At 40.9% G+C, this 6,851-nt stretch overlaps 2 long non-coding RNA genes across 2 annotated transcripts in view; one reads left to right on the plus strand and one right to left on the minus strand.

The window, feature by feature from the left end:
- LOC108294586 overlaps positions 1-432 on the minus strand; it is a 9,670-nt gene extending 9,238 nt beyond the window's left edge. Inside the window, exon 1 of the long non-coding RNA XR_001821098.2 lies at positions 402-432. This is a non-coding gene — a long non-coding RNA (uncharacterized LOC108294586). The remainder of the gene's footprint in view (positions 1-401) is intronic.
- Positions 433-791: 359 nt separating this feature from the next.
- Positions 792-1,199, plus strand: LOC119469182. Its single transcript, XR_005198000.1, has 2 exons — positions 792-884; positions 1,129-1,199. It is a non-coding gene; the product is annotated as an uncharacterized LOC119469182 (long non-coding RNA).
- Positions 1,200-6,851: the final 5,652 nt, after the last annotated feature.

Raw genomic sequence — 6,851 nt, forward strand, 5'->3', positions numbered from 1 at the left:
GCTGCAACCTTTGCCTCCCGTGTTCGAGCAATTCTCCTGCCTCAGCTTCCGTAAGTGCTGGGATTACAGGTGTGCGCCACCACACCATCTCTACTAAAATACTAATTTTTGTATTTTTGGTAGAGATGGAGTTTCGCCATGTTGGCCAGGCTGGTCTCCAACTCCTGACCTCAGGTGATCTGCCTGCCTTTGCCTCCCCAAGTACTGGGATTTCAGGCGTGAGCCACTGCGCCCGGCTTTAGTTTAAGCATTTGCATTAACGGCCCAATGACAGCAAGACAGTATGTTCGTTGATCAGGGTTCAACCTAACCCTTCCTCGCATTTTTAAAAACAGCTTTTATTTGGTAAACTTCCCATCTGACAAAGAGCCATAGAGGCTAGAGTACTAGCTTCAAAGTACCTTTTTTCCTTTGCTGATTTTACCGAGCGGCTCTGTGCCATTAAGCGTTCTGAGAAGAAGCTAGAAAAGGGGAAGTACCAGTTTCCATATCAATTTGATGGTGACAGCGAACCGGATTCAAGTCCCTAATTATCTCCACTGCACGCCGGCGTTCCGGAATGAAAACTCTGACGCTCCAACTCTGATCCACGGTGTGTTGCCGTGGATCGATTACTTTTGCCTGGCTGGCAGATACCTCTCAGGAGAGCACCGGACAGCCATTGGCCCAGGAATGGCGGCGGGTCCGTGACGTCCTCATCTCGGCAGGCGCTTGGGTCGCTGAGACTCTGGAGGCCGCGCTGGGTCGGCTTGGCAGGTGTCCAGCTAGCCGGAGTTGTAGTCACTTTTGCACCCGAAGCAGGGCGCGCCTTGCGCTAGACCACGATCCTGTGCTATGGAGTCCCGTGATGGTGTGGTGTTTGAGAGGCGGCAGCCAGGAGGCAAGTGTGTGTAGCTGGGGCATTTGGAAGGGTTGGGGCCACCTGCTGGGCCGGCTGGAGACTGCGGGAAATCGCTACTGCGTGAGGCCAGGACAGGGACCCTGCCTAGATGGATTGAGAGTTTTTAGACCGTTCTTTTTCTTGTCAAGGTTGAGAGACTGGCAAGAGACAACAAAGTCAACTGACATAAGTGTCAGGTTTTAACCCAAGTCTTGATGATTACAAAACCTGCATTTTTCTTATTACAGCAGGACACTTCCTGGGATCACTAGGACTAAATGTGGCTCTTTAACTGTACAATTTTCGACATCTCCCACGGGTCAGTTTCCTGGTCTGTGAAATGGGCTTATTCGTACTTCACATCGTTGTAGAGCTATATAAAGTGCTTAGCCCAGTGTCTGCCTAATGGTGGGGGCTCCCAAAGTGATAGCTGTGTTGTCATTTGTTTCTACAGCTCTTTTTTTTCTATTTTTTGCAATATCTGTGTACCACCCTACTACCTAGATTTTTGTTGTGTTAACAAGCTACCACAAACTTAATGGCTATTAGTATATTACTGTTGCCATGATCTTAGATTTTGTTTCTTATGTAATTGTGTCCCCTTCTACCCTGAAAGCCCTGAGGAAAAGGACCTTGTCCCACTGATAAAGGGAATGTAGGTTGACTTAGGTATACATGGAAACATTAAACCTTGGAATTTGACAGACCCTAGTTGGAATACAAACAGTTCCTTTATGTGCTTTTTTCCACCCCAAATGGGCAAGTTGTTTGCTTTTGCAACCCTCAATCTTGCCCATAAAGCTTTGAAACAGGAGCTAGGCCTTCCAGTGTGAATTAAGTTTAATTGTACTAACAAGGCCACTTTATTTACACACAACATAAGAGTTACTTTTGGAAGGATTATGAGTCTTATCTTGCTAGCTTGCCAAATATACTAATTAATTTGTTGGCACAAATGGAGCCAGGAAGACCAAAAACATTAGATTCAATGTTGTTTGTTCCAAGAAAACTACTTCCTAGAATAAACTCAAGTAATAGGTCTTTTTCCATATAGGAATCTTGTGTAAAAACAGTATATTATCACATAAATGCCATTATTACTATAATATCTTCAAGATGGATTTTTTCTTTAGTAAATATTAGTAATCTTTGTGCAACAATATGCTGAAGAAGGCTTTAAGTACCAGGTATAAATGCCCATCAATGGAAGATTGTATAAAGAAAATGTGGTACATATATGCTATGGAATACTATGCAGCCATAGAAAAGAATGAGATCATGTCCTTTGCAGGAACATGGAGCTGGAGGCCATTATCCTTAGCAAACGAACACAGGAAAACCAAATACCACATGTTCTCACTTATAAGTGGGAGCTAACTGATGAGAACACATGAACACGAAGGGAATAACACACACTGGGGCCTACTTGAGAGTGGAGAGTGGGAGGAGGGAGAGGATCGGAAAAAGTATCTATTGGGTACTAGGCTTAGTAGCTGGATGATGAAATTGTCTGTGCGACAAACCCCTGTGACACAAGTTCACCTACATAACAAACCTGAACATGTACCCAGAACCTGAAATAAAAGTTTTTTTAAAATAGAGCACCAGGTATATGGTAATAATCTTCTCCTTTTCTTCTTGATAAACCTTTTGAAAAAGTATTGAATTTTCTGCTTCAGCTTTTTCTTTATCCCATAAATTCCTCTATCACCAGTGACCTACTACTTTTCAAATCTAATACTTTCTCATTTTGGTCTACCCTGACTGTTCTACAGTACATGCTCCTTATGCACACTCTCTGCTTTTTAAAAACTTATCTTACATATAACCATTTTGCTTAGGCTTCTTATAGCATGGTGCTGGGTTCCCAGAGGGAGCTTCTTTGGGAGGTAAAATCTGGAGACTGAGTTCCACGTGAACAGGTGAAAGCTTTTTTTTTTTTTTTTTTTANTTTTTTTTTTTTTAATTTTTATTGTATTTTATTATTTTATATTTTTACCTCACTTCAGAAGTAATCAGGTTCATTTCTGTTGCACTCCGGTAGTTACAAACAACCACCAAGTCCAGCCAAGCCCAGATTCAAGGGTAGGGTAATTGAGATTCCATCTCTTGGTGGCAGAATGGCAAGGTTACATAGCATAAGAAAATGTGGGATAGAAGCTATTTGAATGATATATGTAATCTCTCAATTTACTGGGATTTCCTTGGAGTCCATTAGCAGATTGCCATTCCTTTTCATCATGCTCTGTTTTCTGAATGCCAACTAGGAAATTTTCCACCATGAACAGATTGCTTTTCACCACTGGATAAACATTGCTTGAAATTATGTTGATAGGCAGGTGCCATTTTGAATGTAACAAGAATTTTGATATTGCTGTGGTAGTCTGCTAATGTGGGCTTTACAGCCAGCAAGAGTACATGCTTCATATTCAAGTTAACTTTGGTTTGCTATAATGTAGTTAGGTTAAGAGAAAGTTTCAGCAGAAAGGTGAAAAACCTAACTCTGTCCACCTCCGAGGTAATCCTATTTTCCATGGACAATTATACCCCTAGACATGCACGTGTACCTCAATATCTTCTCAGCTCACAGTGTTTTCCAAATTCCATGTCCCACTTTCTATTTTTTGCAATATCTGTGTACCACCCTACTACCTAGATTTTTGTTGTGTTAACAAGCTACCACAAACTTAATGGCTAAAATAATACAAATTTATTATTTTACAGTTCTTGAAGTCAGAAATCTGACATAGGTGTCACTGGGCCAAAATGAAGGTGTCATCAGGGCTTCTGGAGAATCAGTGAGAAAATTTATTTCTTTGCCACTTCCAGCTTCTGGAGGCTGCCCTCATTCTTTGTTTGCATTTTTCTTCTATTTCCAAGGGCAGTGATGGCAACTTTAATCCATCTCATATCACTTCACTCTGACCTCCACTTCTGCCTCCCTTTTTCACCTTTAAGGACCCTTATGATTACATTGGGACCTCCAGGATAATCCAGGATAATCTTTCTATCTTGAAGTCATCCATCAGCAACCTTTATTCCATCTTCAACCTTAATTCCTTTCTGCCATGTAAAATAACGTATTTACTTTCCAGGGCTTATAAGGCAGGTATCTGCCTACAATAAGATTTTTATTATTTTGGAGATATGTATATCTCAACACACCAAAATACTTGAATAGCAATTGTAAAGGCATCTACAAGTTACCACTTAACCATTAGGTTCTTTTCAACCTTCATAATATCTGAAGCACTACTGTATTAGTCCATATTCATGCTGCTGATAAAGACATACCCAAAGCTGGGAACAAAAGAGATTTAATTGGACTTACAGTTCCACATGGCTGAGGAGGCCTCAGAATCATGGTGGGAGGTGAAAGGCACTTCTTACATGGCAGTGGCAAGAGAAAATGAGGAGGAAGCAAAAGTGGAAACCCCTGATAAACCCATCAGATCTTGTGAGACTTACTATCACACATGAGAATAGCACAGGAAAGATGGGCCCCCATGATTCAATTACCTCCCCCTGGGTACCTCCCACAACTCATGGGAATTCTGGGAGACACAATTCAAGCTGAGATTTGATTGTGGACACAGCCAAACCATATCAACTATGAACTAATGAGATCTTAAGTAGAATTCTCTACCTATCAGATAGGCAAAGATGAACGCATTTGACAATGTACATAATTAATGAAAATGTGTAGAATGTGCATATGCACATTCACTGTTGTTATTAATTAATTTGATATAAATTTGGTAAGTGTACCAAAACTTAAAATAGCTATTCTTTTTGGCCCAACATTTCCACCTCTGCAAAATAAATATTGAGATGTTCTTTACAATATTGTTTATAATTTTGAAGAAAAGAAAAAAGAGATAGTCTCTCTATATATAAATATATAGATATATCATAATTTATATATACCATATATACCTGGCACACATATATCTCTGATATATGTATATAGAGGTATATATAAATTATGATATATCCATATGTTAATACCTATCCCCTTAAAAATGTGTGGGTAGAGGACTTCTAGTTTTGTCCAAGATGAAGTATCCCCATTCCTCCCTAGTATTCCCCTTTGCAACTCAAAAACCCTGGACTTAACAAACAAATATAGGAAGACTCTGAAAGATGGAAAGAAGATGATGACAGACTGCCTAGGGGCTTCATAAAACTTGATTAAGAACTGAGATGAAGGCTGGGTGTGGTGCCTCACACCTGTAATCCCAGCACTTTGCAAGGCAGAGGCAGGCGGATCACAAGGTCAGGAGTTCAAGACCAGCCTGACCAACATGGTGAAATCCCATCTCTACTAAAAATACAAAAATTAACCGGGCGTGGTGCTGCATGCCTGTAGTCCAAGCTACTGGGGAGGCTGAGGCAGCAGAATCGCTTGAACCCAGGAGGCGAAGGTTATAGTGAGCCGAGATTGTGCCACTGCACTCCAGCCTGGGTGACAGAGTGAGACTCCATCTCAAAAAACAAAACAAAAAAAAGAACTGAGGTGAAGTAGTCACCTAGCTTCTGAAAAATGGATAATTTCTCTCAATTCTTGTTTCATGAAGACATTTTGGTAAACAGCAAAGAGTCTTTTCCCAACCAAAAAAAAAGATCCTTAGGGATAAATGGCAAATTCACATCATCTCAGACATCTGCATATTTACTTCTCAGTTTTAGAGTGGATACACTTGTGGGACGTGCATCCTAGGATGGCAGAAAACCAGATGTAGTCCCTGGAATCTCCAGGCTTCTAAAGAAACATTCTTATTATAAAACTATTTCCATGTAAGTGAGTGAAAAATATAGACATCATTTTAATTAACACATCTCTAGCTCTACTTGAAAAGCATTTAAAGAGGTTGGTAGGACACTTGACTCCCTTAGCAGTTGCTGAGCAAATCCTCTGAAAAGCAGTGGAATTTGAATAGCTCAGAGGATGGTAGAGAAGGAACATAAGGATTTTGGAAAAGAAGGATATAAAGAATCCATCATGATCCTCTTTAGCAGGGCATGCCTGGGCAAGGAACGGCGGTCTCAGGGGACTCTCTGTCTTCCTGGATCATTTTGTGCACTCGTATAATAATCTTAGTTTTTGAAACTATAGTTATTCACTTTGGAATTACTCTGGGAATCAAGGAGAGTGGGTCCACCCGTGTCAAATGCTTCTGAGATGTGATGTGAGAAGAGGATACAGAATCAATCACTGAGTTTGGCAACATGGAGGTCATCAGGAACCTTTACTGAGGAAGAATAGGCATGAAGCTTCGTTGGAGTGGATTGAAGAAAGAATGGAAAGTAAGGAAGTGAAAACAGTGGGTACGGGGAACTTCTGAGAAATATTTTGTGGTTAAGGGGGATGGAGAAGTAGACTGGTATCCAGAAAGAGAAGATTAATTTGGTTAGGGTCATTGATATGGTTTGGATTTGTGTCCCTACCCAAATCATACTACCCAACTTTTGATCCCCAACAGTAATTATAATATTGGAGGTGGGGCCTGGTGGAAGGTGATTGGATCATGGGAGTGGATTTCTCATGAATAGTTTAGCACCATTCCCCTTGGTACTGTGCTTGAGATAGCGAGTGAGCTCTCGTGAGATCTAATTATTTAAAAGTGCGTAGCACCTCCCACCTTGCTCTCCTGCTTTTACTTCTGCCATGTGAGACATCTGCTCCTCCTTTGCCTTCTGCCATGATTGGAAGCTTCCTGAGGCTGCTCCAGAAGCAGAAGCTGCTATACTTCCTGTGCATCCTGCAGAACCTAAGCCAATTAAACCTCTTTTCTTTGTAAATTACCCAGTCTCAGGTATTTCTTTATAGCAATGTGAGAATGGACAAATACAGTCATATTAGGGAGAACCTTTTTTACATTGGCAAAGGGTAACACTGAAGATTTCAAAATCAGAAAATTTATTAAAAGTGTAGGTTTGGGCTGGCTGTGATGGCCCATGCCTATAATCC

The sequence above is a fragment of the Cebus imitator genome, unplaced genomic scaffold (genome assembly GCF_001604975.1).
Source record: "Cebus imitator isolate Cc_AM_T3 unplaced genomic scaffold, Cebus_imitator-1.0 Scaffold590, whole genome shotgun sequence".
In the NCBI taxonomy this organism is placed as follows: Eukaryota; Metazoa; Chordata; class Mammalia; order Primates; family Cebidae; genus Cebus; species Cebus imitator.